Consider the following 17,892-nt stretch of genomic DNA (forward strand, 5'->3'; position numbering starts at 1 on the left):
ACTTTTCTTTTAATTCCAGCTACCTGTTATCTTCTTGAATATTCTGCCTCTGAGTCAAATAAATTTAACAGACCTAAAAACAATACAACGCACTCATGAACACACGTATACATAAACGCACACTTTTTAATCACAGCATTTCCCCTCCCACCTACAAACAACTCACTCTCTTGAAGTCAACATGGCCCGTCTTTGACTCCTACCTTTCCCTTACATTCTATCTTTTCTCAGTCACAAATTTTATCCAGTCTTTTTTCACAATGTTTTTCACATCTGTCCCTTCCTTCCTACCTCCTACCATCACCAATCTAATTTAGGCACTGATTACCTCACTATTTGCTCTCCTGCTTCCAGTCTCTCCTCCCTCCATGTCATTGTGAACACATTGGTGGATGAATCTCTCTAAAACACTACTTTAAACCCTCTACTCATTTCCTCAAAGGCTTCTGAAAGGGTCAATAATAATGCCGAACATTTTAGGCATTCAAGGACCTAAAATTTTGCCTCCCATTTACAGGTCCAATCCATTTCTCCAATATTCAAGTTTCTCCTAAAAATATTCTTTTCCTCAGGTCTCCCCCTCAAGTGACACCACCATAAAACTTTTCGAAAGTATAGCCAACAATCTACTCCTATCACGCTGAAATTATTTTTGTAGTTTCCTAATTGCAAAGTAAATATTTAATCTTCTCACTTTATTTGACCTCACCATGTCATTCACAATTTAGTCTTACCTGTCATCATTCCCTACTACTCATTCCTACAGACTTTATGTTCAAGCCACAGCAAACTACTAGACTTTCTGTAACACATCTTGTTCTTTTGGAGTTTGTGCTTCTACATACTACTCCCTGCCTCTAGATACCTTTGGGGGGTGGGGGGTGGGGGTGGGGGTAGGGGGGTATGATTCTGTGGTACGCTATTAACCATTTAACAGCCAGATGAAACAACATCTCTTCTGAAATTTCTCCCTACTTTATTACCAACATTGGAAACCCTGGTGGTGTAGTGGTTAAGTGCTACGGCTGCTAACCAAAGGGCCGGCAGTTCGAATCCGCCTGGCGCTCCTTGGAAACTGTATGCTGCAGTTCTAGTCTGTCCTATAGGGTCGCTATGAGTCGGAATCGACTCGACAGCACTGGGGGGGTTTATTACCAACATCTTTGCTCCCAAGGTGCAGTATGCAGTTCCCTAATAGGATTCATAACACCACACTGTAATTTGTTTTTATGTCTTAATAATCTCACATACACTATGAGGCAGACAGCAGACACTTAAAAGTGGGTTTTAAAAGGCCTTCTACTAGGGCCATATTATTCTACTATCACTCAAGTATACTACATGAATAAGGAGCATGCATCACGGTTAAGAGCTCAGGCTCTGGAGCCAGACTATATAGGCATGTTTTCTGGCTCCAACACTTACAAGTCATGTAACACTGCACAACTTAATTAACCTCACTGTGCCGTAGTTTTCCATGTGTAAAAAGAGGACAATCAAAATACCTACCCTGTAAGGTTATGAGGATTAAGTGAATTTCAACATGGGTAAAGTGCTAAGAACAGTGACTGGCACAAAATAAGCATTAAGTACATATTAACTGTTATAACTACTATACTTTGCTTATTTTCTGACCCTTTCCACATGTTAATCTTGTATTTGGAATGGGCTACCTTCATTTTTCCACTTATCCAAATCCTACCCAAGTTTCAAGGCTTACCTCTGGTAAAACCATTGATTATTCCAAACTATAAATGATCATTCACTAATTTAAATTTCTACAGCAGTTTTCTGTATCACTCTGCATTTAATTAAAACTGCTTGCATCCTTCTGATTTCTCATGCATACGACTGTCAACCCAATTTCTATAAACTCATTGAAAGTCCTGATAACATCTCATGCATCATTGTGAGTTCAGACAGCCAGTGCTTAGGCACTTAGTCTGTGCTACTTAAAGTAATAAAACTCAGTAGAAACCTCAACTCTGATCATACTGCCTTTACAATCAAAGAAGGGGAGAAGGCAACAGGCTGCAAATGTATTAGGGCCAGGGAATTCTCTCATTAAAATGAGGAACTCTGATACAGTTCCTGAGAGAAAAAACCTGTCCTTCCACTGCAGGAGTTACGGGTGGCCCCTAAACTCCCCAACCAAATTGCAACACTGGATTCTCTATGAGAAATGGTCTGCATGACAAAACGATTGAGCACACAGAATACGGAGTCACACAGATCTAGGTTTCACAGGGACCCTGAGCCTTTGTTCCCTTCTCTATAAAGTGGGTATAATAACACCTATTTCACAAGTATAACCTACCTACTGCCGTTGAGTCGATTCTGACTCACAGCGGCCCTGTAGGACAGAGTAGAAATGTTCGTAGAGTTTCCAAGGAGCCCCCAGTGGATTTGACCTGCAGACCTCTTGGTTAGCAGCTGTAGCACTTAACCAGTAAGCCGCCAGGGTTTCCTTCACAGGTATAGTACAATCAAAATTCACCCAACATTTAACTGCAGTGCAAATTTCTTTGGGAAAAGATTTAAATAAACTGAAAACACTGCAATTCATAAATAAAAATGAGAACACAATACAATTTTAGTTACATAAGACAACGTTGTATTAAATTAGCTGGTAGTATTTGTAATTCTCTTAATCACCAATGAGAAAATTAAACACATGCCATATTGTTAATAATACGGACTTGAGATGAGGGAAAGTTTTCACTACAAACTTTTTGACACTTTCTCTTTCTTGTTCAAAATTACTCCAAAATAGATATATTTTAAAAAGCACAAATGGTTTTAACATTCCAGTTTGTAATTCAAATACACTTCTAAACAGAAATTAACCTGAATTGATGAAATCAAGAATTATTAGACCCAAAGCTCACATAATGATCTGAGTCAGTAATTTCAAATTAAGAGTTGTTCCAACTTGAAATTGGCAGTCACACACAGTCTAAAGGGTTTGTTTACAGCATTGACAAGATTAAACACTGACAAGACCAATCTTTTGTAAGATTCATCCGGGTATTTTAATAATAATTACTTTAAATCAACGTAATTGCTGAAATGCCCAATGCTACACAAATTAAACCAAAATGGGTTCCTCCTCCTTAAGGAAAAAATAATAGAACAAAAGTTGCAAGTGTTATTTTTAACCTGTGATATTTTCCAGTTTGGTGTTATGAATAAAATGCCCCTCATCCACTGGAAAACTGCCTTGCTGCTTATAATAACCTTTAAACTTGGGGGGGGGGGGTGTGTGTGTGTGTGTGTGTGTGTGTGTGTGTGTGTGTGTGTGTGTGTGTGTGTGTGTGTGTGTGTGTGTGTGTGTGTGTGTGTGTGTGTGTGTGTGTGTGTGTGTCATTTTAAAGACAGGCCGATTCGTTGCCTTAACCTTGGGCCCTTAGGATACGGTGGTATGTGAGATTATTTAGGAACGATACATGTAATAGATCACAAAAAAAAAAAAGTTAGTTAAGAATGTTTTAAGCATTGTGAACTTTGAACAATGTTGAAACGTTACACTATGAGGCTGAAAAGATGGTTTTGGGTAAGGGTAATTAACCTCTGGGTAGAAACTGAAGGGTAAAGTGCGGGGCTGGTGGAATTTAAGAAATGGAAAGGGGGAGTGAATGGGAGGAAGTGGGGACTTGGTAACCAAACGGAGCCCTGGTGGCGCAGCGGTTAAGAGCTCAGGCGGCTAACCAAAAGGTCGGCAGTTCGAATTCACCAGCTGCTCCTTGGATACTCTATGACCCAGTTCTACTCTGTCCTATAGGGTCGCTATGAGTCGGAATCGACTCGACCGCAACAGGTTTGGTTTTCAAGCGTTTGGTAACTAGGGTTTATGATTCAGAACGGATTTTTTTTGAGGCGGGGGCTGGGGGCTGGACACAGTCTTAGAAAAAGGGTGTGTGTGTTTAAAGGTTTGTACTTAGTGCTGAGAAACAAAGGTGACAAAGTTGGGGAAGTAGAATTCGGAGGTATGGGAGCAAGGAGAGGAAGGAATGCGGGGATTTCCAGGCTGAGGCTGACAAGTTCGGGGCGCGCGCGGTTGGTGCCCCCCTCTCTCCGGAAGACTGGCCCCTCTATTGCCAGGTCCGCCAGCCCGTCCACCCCGGCAGAGCCTTGGCCCTCCCGCTACACAGCCCTTCCCCGAGCCCCGGCCCCTCCTCACCTCAGGCCGCGACGCCTCGATCCTCCGCGCCTCCACGGCGCACGTTCCTCTCAGCGCCGGTCCAGGCTGGAACCTTCGGCCGGACGGCCGCGGCTCCCCACCTCCGCTGCGCCGGGAAGGCCTCGGCGCGGCTCCGCGGGCCTCTCGGGTAATCGCCCGGCTCCGGCTCGCCCCGAAGACACCGCGCGCCGTCCTCCTCTCACGCCCGGGCTAGGAGCCCCTCTGGCCCCGCCCCACGGCTCCCTTGCGGAGCCCGCCCCCGGGCTCTAGGCCTGCGCGCTGATTGGCCTCTGCGAGACCCGGCTCGCCCCAGCATTGGCTCAGCGGCCGCTCGACCAGGAGGGGGCGGGACGCCAAGGGGCTACGATTCCCGTAACGCGACTCCTGGCGTCCGGGATTCCGGTGGCAGCGCCGGCGTCGTCTCTCCCAGACAAGATCGAAGGACTCCCCCCAGCTCCCCTCTGCTTGCGGAGGGGTGGAGGGGCCGGAATGTTCCACTTTTCGTGGAATGAGGGGGCCTTGAGCGGAGGCCTGGGTGCTGCCTGTGCCTTCCGCCCTCCTCGCTGGCCGCGGTCCCTCGGCCTGGCTTCGCGGCCTTTCCCGAGGGGCTCCGTGGGGATGAGAGAGGCGTGGGAGCGCCTCGGGGAAAGTGAAGGGTTCGGTGGTCGTGACTCCACACGAGATTGCCACAGATTGTGGCGGCGGCTTTGGGCCAAGTCTTAATGTAAACGAACTTTATAATACCGCGATATGTATTTTTTAAGTAAATGAGTTTGGGTGTGATTGATCAATGAATGCCAGAGCTGGTGACCCGCCAGGATTTTCTTTGCGGTTTGCACCTCTCAATCTATGATAAAAATACTGAGTAAAAACCAATTTCATTGTAGTTCACCCCTTCCCATTTCAAAGCCTGGGAAATAAACCTCCAGGCTCTCTTTGGTATATATGTTTTTCCAAAACAGGATGAAATTTTTTTTTGTTAATGTATTTTGTGTGTGTGTTCGTGAGCGTAAAGAAACACATCCAAGGCCAGGCAGGCTTTTTGTGGAAGAATGGCAGGCAATCGTGGTTTGATGGACTTGAACAAATTATGCCCATAAATTAAAAGACAATTATAAGGTTCCTCATTATTGAGGATTCAGATAGACTAAAACAGATCAAATTATTATCTGTTAGTTGTCTATCAGGTAATTTTTAAGACACAGCAAAATGCACCCACTATGTTTCCAACATAAGCGGAGGCCGGGGCAAACCCAAGGACAGTGTTGGAGGAGAAACAAAGCTATATTCTGTTGAGCTCCTGCTGCTCCCGTCGTCATCGCCGTATATCAGAACTGCAGATTGTGACCCCATGAATTCTAGCTTTTCCACTTAATGTTGTTAGGTGCCGTGGAGTCGGTTCTGGTAATAGAATAGAAGAAACACGGCCCAGTCCTGCACCATCCTCGCAATCGTTGCTGTTCTAGAGCCCATCGTTGCAGCCACTGTTGTCAGTCCAGCTTGTCGAGGGTATTCATCTCTTTTGCTTATTAGGGGTGTTTATATTAAAGCAGGAAACCCTGTTGGCCTACTGGTAAGAGCTGCAGCTGCTAACCAAAAGCCCGGCAGTTCGAATCCACTAGGCGCTCCTTGGAAACTGCGTGGGGCAGTTCTACTCTGTCCTACAGGGTCGCTATGAGTTGGAATCCACTTGATGGCAACGGTTTTTTTAAGCTGCAATGTCTAGTGGTTAAATGTACCCTCTGGTCCACACTGCCTGGTTTTGAATCCTGATGCGGATACTTCTTCCTATCTTGGTGACCTTGGGCAAGTCTTTTCAGCTTCTTCATCTGCAAAATGGGAATAATGGTACCAATCAAATAGGTCTGTGCTTAGCACATACCATCAGCTACTGTTGAGCCAGTTCTGACTCATGGAAACTCCATGTGTGTCAGAGTAGAACTTGTGTTCCAAAGGGTTTTTGATGACTGCTATTTGGAAGTAGATCGTCAGGCCTTTCTTCCAAGATGCCTCTGAGTGGACTTGAACCTCCAACCTTTTGATTAGCAGTGGAGTGTGTTAACCATTTGTACCACTCTCAGACCACCTGGCACATAGTAAATACTAAATGTCAGCTATTAGCATTACTGAATCCTACTATGTCAATGTTTCCCAAACCTTTTAGCATCGCGGCTTATATTGAAAATGATAATATTTCTATGGCACAGGCGGTTGACAGAAGGGGCTCAATATCTCACAGCACACTAACCTGCCTTGGCATACTAATCAGGAAAGCAAAAGACTGAGTTAGCCCTTTTGTGGATATTTTTATAATTGGCTCAGCTCAGCCCCTCCCCCTAAGAAACTCACATTTGTAGGGGTGGTCAAAGTCCCAGGCTAAAGGGGTGAATCAAGACTGGAGAAAAATTTTTCAGGACAGTAGGAGGCCTTCCCCACTCTGCTGAAATTAAATGACTGCACCAGGGCTTCAATTCCGTTTAACTCCCTGCTGAAAATTTGCATTTCTAACAAGTTCCCAGGAAATTATATGTAAGAATCACCTGGGGGACCTTGTTAAAATATAGATTCTGATTCAGTATATTTGGAGCGGAAATGCAAATTCTCAACGGGGAACTTTTTAGAAACCTGGACGAACGGGTTCAAAGCCCTGCTTTACAGACACCTCCACAGAATATTGGCTCAGCAATGACAACTTTTAGCTTAAGGATTTGTCACTAGAAATCCCTATCAAAATGCAGATGTAAGTGGGGGAAGTGACATATCAGTTGGGAAGCTCCTCTAAATGACCTCAGGCCATTTGGCGGTTTTAGATGTGCCAGAAGCAGAGAGTGGTGAACCTGTAGGGTGCAACATAAAAACACTGAGGTTACTTGGGAGTAGGTGTACAAAGCCGGGGGAAAAATGCTACTGAACAAAGGTGATAAATGTTGAAGGCAAACTTTGCCTGCCTTGGTATCTGCTTAAATCTGGCCCTGACGATGATAGCCATTTATTCTTCACTGGTGCCCAGTTGTGTCTCTGAAACTCTGCGTCAGCCCTGGAGCTAACATCATATCCTGCATCAATCTAACAATTTCAGCATCCAGGTTGATGACTCAGCGCCCTGACTTCACAATTTCTCATCTTTCTCTTTTCCAATGATCTTCAACTTTACATCAGCAGCCCACGGTTGTAGCCACACCTTCAACCTATTCATCAGATGAAATTGCTCCACCTCCATGATTTAGAGTTGTGACTATCCTCCTCTGTACCCATAGCCACCTACCCCTCTACCGCTCCTGTGACTTTGATCTCATTAAATCTGCAATTTGTCCTCAGTGTGACTTCCAGACTTTGGAAGAGTTCATCAGTTATTACCTTCCTTTATCTTCCTAAGCTGTTGGAACCCTCTTATCAAACATTTTAACTTTACTCTCGCTAAACCAAAAAACCAAACCCACTTCCATCAAGTTCCCACTCATAGTGACCCTATACGACAGAATAGAACTGCCCCACAGTGCTTCCATGGCTATAAATCTTTTACAGAAGCAGACTGACACGTCTTTCTTCCATGGAGCAGCTGGTAGGTTCAAACCACTGACCTTGTGGCTAATGGCTGAGTGCTTTAACCACTGCATTACCAGGGCTCCTTCCTCTCACTAGTATTTTCGATTTCCTTGACTTTCAGGCATGTTTCTCTTGTCAATTCTATTTCCTACTACACTCTTTTATTTTTCCAAGTTACTTCCCTTTTCCTTGAACTATCAGGAGCCCCACCCCAACATTTATTCTTAGTACAGAACCTTGTTTCATTATTTCCTGGGAAAGTCAAGAGCATTCTTAACATTTCTCCAATTTTGTTGTTGTTGTATGCCTTCCAGTTGAACCCAACTCAACAGCAATCTGATAGAACAGAGCAGAACTGCCCCATAGTTTTCTAGGCAGTAATCTTTATGGGAGCAGATCACCAGATCTTTTCTCCCTCGGAGGCGCCGATGGGTTCAAACTGCTGACCTTTCAGTTAGCAGCAGAGCAGAGTGCCTAACCACGGTGCCACCAGGACTCCTTCTTCTCCAACTTAAGAGGCAACTATATATTTATCTTCTCCCTTTTTCCCCCTGCCTCAGAGAAAGAAAGTGCCCTATTCTTTTAAAAGGTTAACTGCTTCTCCTATGTTTTTGGTCCCACTCCCACTAAATTCAATTCCTTAGTTTTACATTTCTCATTATTAGCATTAAATACCTTAGAAAATTAAAAAAAAAAAAAAAACTCAGTGGAGACCTAGATACAGCTTTTCTGTAAGTATTAACACCTCTGTAAACCTAAAAAAAAAAAAAATTAATTAAAAGTCATTAATTAAATGTAAATCTCAAAATGAAGCAGGTTAAGCCACATTATAATCCACTTAATAAAATGTATTTGGGATGAAATATGAATTTAAATCAAGTTATAACTAAATTTCCAAGCCTGTTTTTGTTAGTTGCCATCAAGTTGATTCCGACTCATGGTGACTGCATGTATACAAAGTAGAACTGCTCCACAGGGTTTTCAAATTGCCAGACCTGTCTTCTGAGGTGCCTCTGGGTGGGTTTGAAACGCCAGCCTTTTGGTTAATAGCTGAGTGCTTAACTGTTTGCACCACCTAGGAGCTCTAATTTCCAAGCTAGAAAGTAGGAAAGATTTATTTCACGCAACAAAATGGCAATAGTTTTTTGACTGCCATTTAAAACACTTTCTGAAGAATAATATATATTCAAAAAAACAAATATATCATAAGACTACAGCTTGATATATTTTCACAAACACACCTGTGTAACTAGCATCTAGATCAAGAAACAGAACATGACCAGCTCTAGAAACCCCCTCCCAATCCCTTTTATTTCTCCCCCGCCATAGGTGACTACTCTTCTGACTTCAAACAGCATAGTTTTATGCCTATGATTTTAAAAATGAGAAGTTAGCAGAAATTTCTTAATGTTATTAGTATTTGCATATTTTATTTCATTTTAATGACTAATTAGAGTAAAAGAGTTTGAAATGAAACAAGTTTTGTTCCACATAAAGGCTAATCACAGATGCAGATTGAAGGAGAGGGGGTCTGTTGTTGTTGTTAGGTGCCGTCGAATCAGTTCCGACTCATACCGACCCTATGCACAACAGAACGAAACACTGCCCTGTCCTGCGCCATCCTTACAATCGTTGCTATGCTTGAACTCATTGTTGCAGCCACTGTGTTAATCCACCTCATTGAGGGTCTTCCTCTTTTCCGTTAACCCTGTACTCTGCCAAGCATGATGTCCTTCTCCAGGGACTGATCCCTCCTGACAACATGTCCAAAGTATGTAAGATGCAGTCTCACCATCCTTGCTTCTAAGGAGCATTCTGGTTGTACTTTTTCCAAGACAGGTTTGTTCGTTCTTTTGGCAGTCCGTGGTATATTCAATATTCGACTCTACTTGGAGGAAGCAGCTCTTCCCCAGTCTTCTTTTGAGTGCCTTCCAACCTGGGGGGCTCATCTTCCAGCACTGTATCAGACAATGTTCCGCTGCTATTCATAAGGTTTTCATTGGCTAATACTTTTCAGAAGTAGACTGCTGGGATCTTCTTCCTTATCTGTCTTAGTCTGGAAGCTCAGCTGAAACCTGTCCTCCATGGGTGACCCTGCTGGTATCTGAATACTGATGGCATAGCTTCTAGCATCACAGAAACATACAAGCCCCCAAAGTACAAGAAACTGACAGACACGTAGGGGAGAGGGGATCTAGCTTCTGATTTCCCTGAACCTCTGGGAAACCTTGTTAAAATGGCCATGTGCTGGTCAATGGCCATGTGTTACCCTGCTCATAGGGCAACTTAGCTCCAGAGAAGAAAAGGCGAGTGCAGAAGTTGAAAGAGTTAGGTGCATCCTATTCCTGACACATACATGTATAAAGAAGTAAAACATTAGGACGCAGCTTCGGGCTTGCCCAGACTTGCTCCAGAATATCATCATGGGGAGTCTGAACACACCTTGCTTTTGTTGACTCTGATATAACCTGTGTAGAAGCAAGGGCTTTTCTTTGTTGATTCTTGTTTGGCCATGTCTCCCTGGAAAAGAATATTCTTCAGTTATAAAATCAGTCCCCAGGCTCTAATCTAACATTTATGCTCAAACCAAGTAGTGAAAAATACCAAGATGATTTTCGTAAAAAAAAAAAAAGATATATATATAGTGGCCTTATATGACCACTAATTCCAAGCCCCCTACCTAGGATTTGCGTAAAGGTACAATACTAACTGTATTAAATAATGACTTGGACACATGGGTGTCTGTCTCATCAAGTGAAGAAGGCAGTGCCTACTGAAAAGGCAAAAATTAAATGAATATACTTCCTAAGAAAGTTGGAATTTCCTGAAAATTTTCTCCTCTAATTTTTTTTTAGAATTATAGGGTGACCATCTTCCAAGATGAACAAATAATAGATGGAATTTAATGCCAGATTCAAGGGAAGCTGGAAACAAAGTTAAGATAGCACATATTTCAAATTACAAGAATCATTATTTTGCAGGTAGCAAGTACAGCGGACAGACTCTTCAGGTGAACTGCATGCCTCAGCCCTAGAGTTGTTCATACCTTTTTACCTTCCTACCCTTGAGTGTGAGGAAATGTATATGATCATATTATATAAAATTCTAAAAATAAACATTTTTATTTTTATAATTTAAAAAGTTGCCATCACGTCAATTCTGACTCATGGTTAGCCCATGTGTAGCACTCATCTTACTGGCATTTTTAACTCCCCTGTGGCTTTGAAAATAAAACTTCTATGTGTGGGCTGACACATGGCAAGGAACTGAGGGTAGCCTCTGGCCAACAGCCAGCAAGAAAATAAAGCCCTTGGTCTTAGAACCTCAAGGAACCGCACTTGGCCAGCTACAACAGATGCTTCCCCTGTTGATCCTCAGATGAGACAGCGTCTTCAGCCAACACCTGGATTGCAGCCTGTGAGACCTGAAACGGATCAGCTAAGTTGAGTCTAGATGCCTGAACCACAAAAACTGTGAGATAATAAATGTGTGTTGTTTTAAGTTGCTAACTTTGTGGTAATTTGTTCTGCAGTGATAGAAAATTAATACAGCAGGCAAGAAGTGAAAGCTATCTATATAAATGTTTATAGTGAATGTTAGTTGTACACATTCAAATCAAGCACTTCCTAAAGTCAATAGGAATGGAGATCTGAAGAAACAAATTACATTAAGAAGGAGACTGCTCTGACGTGTTGAAGGTTCTGGAATTAAGGGCATCCCAATTGTTCCAGTTTATTAAATTTATTCAATAAACATTTATTGAGCATCAGCTATGTGCCAGGCACTGAAATATGGATCGCAGCAAGATATACATCTTGTCCTTGAGGACCATGAAGTCTAATGAGAAAGACAGACAAGTAAACCAACAAGGACAGCAGTGTCATGGTGCTATCAGAAAGGTGTTAAGACAGTGTTCTGGGTGAACTTGTGCATGACTATTTTAGGAACTGGGGTTTATAAGAACTACGTTACCTCTACCTACCTCCAGTTTCACATTTTCACACTCTGTGTTGGATTAAAGATGGCCACAAATTCTTTGACACTGCTTTAAGGAAAGATAGGGTCCATTTCCCCTTAAAACTGGGCAGGCCTGAGTACCGTATTAATCAACAGAGTACAACAAAGTTACTCTATGCCAGTCTGGGGTCCAGTATTTAAGAGGACTGGTAGCTTTCACTTTCATCTGTGGAAGCTCTGAGCCATCAAGTAAGAAGTCCAACTATCTTGTTAGAACCTATAGAGAGGCCCTGAGACTACAATATGGAAAAGCAGAATGGTCCAGCTGGACCAAGCCTTCCAGTTGTCCCTGCCCAGGCATAAGGCATGTGAGGAAAGCCAGGTGAATACTGATAGTGACTCCAATGAATTGACTAGCTGAGTCCTAACCTACAAAAATGTGAGCTATAATAACATGCTTGTTGTGTTGAGTCACTGAGTTTTGTTTGATAAATACAGCAGTAAATACCCAGCAAAAAACCCTGTAGTATAGCAAATTACTTAATACGGCCCTTCTAGCCATAGTATGTAATTACCACCAAATGATGAATGGTACTATGTAAATTAGGTGCTTGTGGCCCACCAAGTGGATTGGATAACTTGCTAATGTAAATAAGGTACATGGCACCCTTGTGGGGGTGGAGCCAAGCAAATAACATTTATGGATCCCTGAGGGGATTGGTCATTTTTGTCATCCAGCTAGGCTTAAACGGAGACACAGAGAGAGAGGAGCTGAAACAGGGAAGACGGCAAGAGATGATGGGGCAGCAATAATAAATGCCATAGTGATGTGAGATGGCAGGAACCAGGAGACCAGTGCAAGACTGCTACAGTGTGGCTTGCCAACCTATGGAGCTAGGAGCTTTGTAACACCTGCCCAAGAAGGTCCCCAGTAAGGCCCAGCTGCAGAAGACAAGAAGAAACTGTCCTGATTGACGAACTGTGTCCTGAGTTATTCCTGTTACTTCCATGTTGATCCTGATCCTGAGTTGTACCCTATTACTTCCCCAATAAGCCACTTAACTGTAAGTACGGTTCTTGAGTTCTTTGAGATGTTGCAGTGGATTACTGAGCCCAAAGATGGGAGGGAAAGTACTGAGGGGAGGGAGAATAGTTGATGTTAGAGATGATGGAGTGGTAGAGCAGTTTGGAAAAGTTGGGCATTTGGGGCATCTTTAACATTCGCCTCATAGGCACCAGCTTTGTGCTGGTCCTTATAAAAGAAATTATTCATTCAAACTCTCACATCCATCATGCACATTGCTGCAAATCTGATCACCTTGCTCTCCTTAAATTTCTTCCAAGCCCCTTTTGTATATCATAAAATTCCTCCACTACCTGACCTCTACTTCTCCAGGCTTACCTTCTGATGTCATCCAATTCTAGACCCTCATATTAAAAAACAAACCCAATGCCGTTGAGTCGATCAACTTACTAATGGTTACTGGGCCAGTTTCCAATACAGTGTTTCCTACTTCCATGCTAAGAAAAGGCAGTTTATACTGTTCCTTGGCTTACTACTGCCTTCTTCATTCTCTTCCCCTGACATGCTCATCATCTTTCATTACTCGTTTTAGGAGTTATTTCTTCCCAAAAGTTTTCTCTTACTTCTCACTGCTCCAGACCGTGAGAAACTCACAACAAAAGAATGCAAATAATTTCTGATGGCCTCTAACACTAGAAAAGGAATTGCTTATTTAGAAAAGGCTTCTAGATCACAGAGCAAAAAAAAGAACGGAGGAAACCAGGCAAAATGTTGTTGTTAGGTGCCGTCGAGTCAGTTCCAACTCGTAGCGACCCTATGTACAACGGAATGAAACACTGCCTGGTCCTGCGCCATCCTCACAACCATTATTATCCTTGAGCTCATCCTTGCAGGCACTGTGTCAATCCATCCCATTGAAGGACTTCCTCGTTTTCGCTGACTTTCTACTTTACCAAGGATGATGTCCTTCTTCAAGGACTGGTCCTTCCTGATAACTTGTCCAAAGTATGTGAGATAAAGTCTCACCATCCTTGCTTCTAAGAAGCCTTCTGGCTGAACTACTTCCAAGACAGATTTGTTCATTCTTCTTGCACCTCATGGCATATTCAACATTCTTCGCCAACACCATAATTCAAAGGTGTCAGTTCTTCAGTTTTCCTTACTCATGTCCAGTTTTCACATGCATATGAGGCAATTGAAAATACCATGGCTTCAGTCAGGCACACCTTAGTCTTTAAAGTGACACTTTTGTTGTTTAACATTTTAAAGAGGCCTTTTGCAGCAGATTTGCCTAATGCAATGCAGTCATTTGATTTCTTGATTGCTGCTTCCATGGACGTTGATTATGGATCCTAGTAAAATGAAATCCTTGACAACTTCAATCTTTTCTCCACTCATCTTGATGTTGATTATTGGTCCAGTTGTGAGGATTTTTGTTTTCTCTATGTTGAGGTGTAATACATACCGAAGGTTGTAGTTTGTGATTTTTATCAGTAAGTGCTTTAAGTCCTCTTCACCTTCAGCAAGCAAAGTTGTGTCACCTGCATATTATAGGTTGTAAATGAGCCTTCCTCCAGTCCTGATGCCATACAGATTGAGTAAGTGTGGTGAAAGGACACAACCCTGACGTATGCCTTTCTTGACTTTAAACCACACAATATTCCCTTGTTCTGTTTGAATGACTTTGTCTTGGCCTAAGTTCAAGTTTCTCATGAGCACAATTAAATGTTCTGGAATTCCCATTCTTCACAATGTTATCCATAATTTGGACAACATAATCGGGGAAAATTGCAGATCAGAAAAGTTCCTTTCTCCTTAAGCTAAATACCAGCACAGCTCATTCTATTTCTGTTTGTGTATTAGTCTCTCTCAACACATATAATGTCATGAATGCTTTATTAGTTGTGTAAACAAAGCACCACGGAAGTTCTGGAGAAGGGATATTTTTGCCTGGTGAATTTGGAAGATCCCTGCCAGAGGAGTCAACATTGAAGCAAATTGCTGAAAGATGAATAAGAACTCACTGGTTAAGAAAAGGGAGGAAAGGAATTCTAGGCAGAGGGAATAGCAAGAGGAAGAAGGAGCAATAATGTGAAAGGACAAGACATGATCAAGAGGTCTGGTGAGGCTAGAGCAAGGAGTTCATGGGTGAGAGATGAAATAAAATAAGCAGCTAGAGGCCTTCTTTAGATGCCATCCTGTACAGGAGTTTGTCCTTCATTTTGTAGGGAATTATTGAAGTTTTTTCAGCAGGAAGCTGCTGTGATCAGATTTCTGTTTCACAAGGGAAATCCTGTCAACCCCGTGGAGGATGAACTGGAAGAGCAAAGGACTGGAGATGGTAAGTCCAGTTAACAGGCTACTTCAATAGTTTATACTCAAGCTTGAACTAGAGTAGCTCCTCATTTTAGAAGGGAAAGGAAAATCCTATTCTGAGTGGTTCCAGGGAGACAGGATAGGCAAACCCAATAGTGGGACATGACAAGAGAGATGTTTGGACTGATCTGAGATCAAAGCCTCATGCCACCAAGTTGTGCATTCTTAGGCAATTTGCTTAGCATCTTTGAGACTCTGTTTCTTCATCTGCAAAAATGGTCGAATTTAATACCTGCATCTCAGGTTGCTGGAAGGCTTAAATGAGATAACATGTGAAGGTAACTAGCATGGAACCTAGCACAGATTAGACATTCAATGTTTACATGTAATTTTATTTCCTTCGGTTATCATTTGATATAAGGAGTGAGGTGAGGGAGTTATTAGGGATGAGTGCAAGTTTTATAGCTTGGACAAGTTGTTGGACGGTGAACAAGAATGGAACAGATTCATTGAAGAGGAAGATATTAAATTCACTTTGAGAAGCTGTCATTGTTACCTTCCTCTATTTGAGAATTTCACTCTTTTGTCTCCTCATTTCTGTGACTGCCAACACCCAATATCCTGAGGTATGCTAAACCCGTTGCCACTGAGTCCATTCAGTCATAGTGACCCTACAGGACAGAGTAGAACTTCCCCATAGGGTTTCCAAGAAAAGCTGGTGGATTTGAACGGCTGACCTTTTGGTTAGCAGCCATAGCTCTTAACCACTGCATTATCCTGATGTATAAGTGGAAAGGAAACCCTGGTGGCCTGGTGGTTAAGTGCTATGGCTGCTAACCAAAGGGTCGGCAGTTTGAATCTGCCAAGCACTCCTTGGAAACTCTATGGGGCAGATCTACTCTGTCCTATAGGGTCGCTATGAGTCGGAATCGACTCGACGGCACTGGATTTGGTTTTTTGGTTTGGTATAAGCGGAAAAGAGGAAGACCCTTAACAAGATAGATTGACACAGTGGCACCAACAATGAGCTCAAGCATAACAACGATCGTAAGGATGGCTCAGGACCGGGCAGTGTTTCGTTTTGTTGTGCATAGGGTTGCTATGAGTAGGAACAGACTTGACGGCACCTAACCACAACAAAAGGCTAAAAAACAAACCAACCAAAAAACCATTTGCTGTTGAGTTGATTCTGACTGATAGTGACCCTATAGGACAGAATAGAACTGCCGCATTGGGTTTCTAAGGCTGTAATCTTTACGGAAGCAGACTGCCACATCTTTCTCCCATGGGAGCAGCTGGTGGGTTCAATCGCTGACCTTTCGGTTAGCAGTCGAGAGCTTAACCACTGCACCACCAGGACTCCCGTATAAGGCTATAACTCTTATGAATGTCAAACCATGCTTGAAATCAAATCAAAGTACACCTAAAACTGTCAAAAGTAGTTAAAGGGAATTGTAATATTTCTTTTGTATCTCCTGAAGAATCACTGAAGAAGGTTGGTCAGTTGGTTGTGGTAGAGCAGCTGGAATGTGCTGGAGCTCCAGGGTAAAATGGCCAGAGAAAGCTGGTCTTGATAGAATGAGAGAGAGAGAGACAGCGAAAGAAGAAATGAGAAAAAATCGCACAGCCTTAAGTGACAGACTGAGTAGCTGTTGGGGTGGTCCTGGAGGTTCTCTAGGTCTGAGTTAGATCCCTCTGGAAGACTGATCAATGGTTTCTATGTCTGTCTCTCCCAATAACATCCCCCCCCCTTTTTTTTACACATATCAGTAGGGCTGTGGTATGAAACTAGAACATACTCAAGGATGCTATAGATATATACACATATATGTAGCCCTTAAAAGAAAAGAAAATTCAATCTTCATTTCTCTTTGAAAACGCTAGTCTCCCTGATGAAAGATGAGGTAATATTAGTCAATTCTGAGTTTTTGCAACGATTTCAGAATTAAACCTGCTCATTTCAGGATTTTCTATCTCTCTTTTTTTCCCAGAGACAGCTAACTTCTGGGTCAGTAGGAGAGAAGTTCTGTCCTCAGTCTTGATATACCCCGGAGACTGCTGAGATGAACAATACCCATGTGGTTCTGGGGTGCCATCACCCCTACATTAGTCCCCTCTGGATGTATAATTCATGACACTTTCCACTTTCCTGTATCATTTTCATGACTACAAGATTCCTTGGGCTCCATGTCAGTTAAATTCTGTACCCTTTTGGGGAGCACAGGGACAATTTACCTCTTCTCATGTGTCTCCCTGAGGCTGCTAGAGATTCAGAAGGGCTGCCTGAGTCTTTCCCTATGTGGCCATCTTTACCTTAATGCTCTCACATTATGTAGCCTAGGTAACATTTACCAGGCTGATGCCTCTGAGGATTCCAGATGATAACAGATTCCCAACATTATCATGAGACTCTGTCCCCTCTTCCCACCTCAGAGTTAACTCCCAGGTAAGGGGCATGGTGCAGGGCCCTTTCTTAAATCTTCACCTCCTTGAATTCTCTTGCTTATACTCCATTTCTCTACCTTTTCCCTCCCTAACTTTATCTAGGAGCCCCAGTGTCAGAGTGGTTAAAGCACTCAGCTGATAACTGAAAGGTTACCACCTACCAGCCGCTCTTCGAAAAACAGGGCAGTCTGCTTCTGTAAAGATTTGCAGACTTGCAAACTCTATGGGGCAGTTCTACTCTGTCCTGTAGGGTCTCTATGAGTCAGAATTGCCTCCATGGCAATGGGTTTTTTTGTTTTGTTTTTTACCTTTATCTAGCCAGGGGTTGAGGGTGGGTGGGAGGTTGATGTTAGTGGGAGGGGCTATTAAAACTGGTCAGCAAATACTCTTCCCAAATCTTTCTGTCTTATACCTGGACCTAAGC

At 42.8% G+C, this 17,892-nt stretch overlaps 1 protein-coding gene across 1 annotated transcript in view; it reads right to left on the bottom strand.

Moving 5' to 3' along the window:
• IL6ST (interleukin 6 cytokine family signal transducer) overlaps window positions 1-4,412 on the bottom strand; it is a 61,920-nt gene extending 57,508 nt beyond the window's left edge. Inside the window, exon 1 of the mRNA XM_049863784.1 lies at window positions 4,181-4,412. The gene's annotated coding sequence lies outside the window, so the exon portion shown is untranslated. The remainder of the gene's footprint in view (window positions 1-4,180) is intronic.
• Window positions 4,413-17,892: the final 13,480 nt, after the last annotated feature.

Source organism: Elephas maximus, chromosome 2, assembly GCF_024166365.1.
Source record: "Elephas maximus indicus isolate mEleMax1 chromosome 2, mEleMax1 primary haplotype, whole genome shotgun sequence".
NCBI lineage: Eukaryota > Metazoa > Chordata > Mammalia > Proboscidea > Elephantidae > Elephas > Elephas maximus.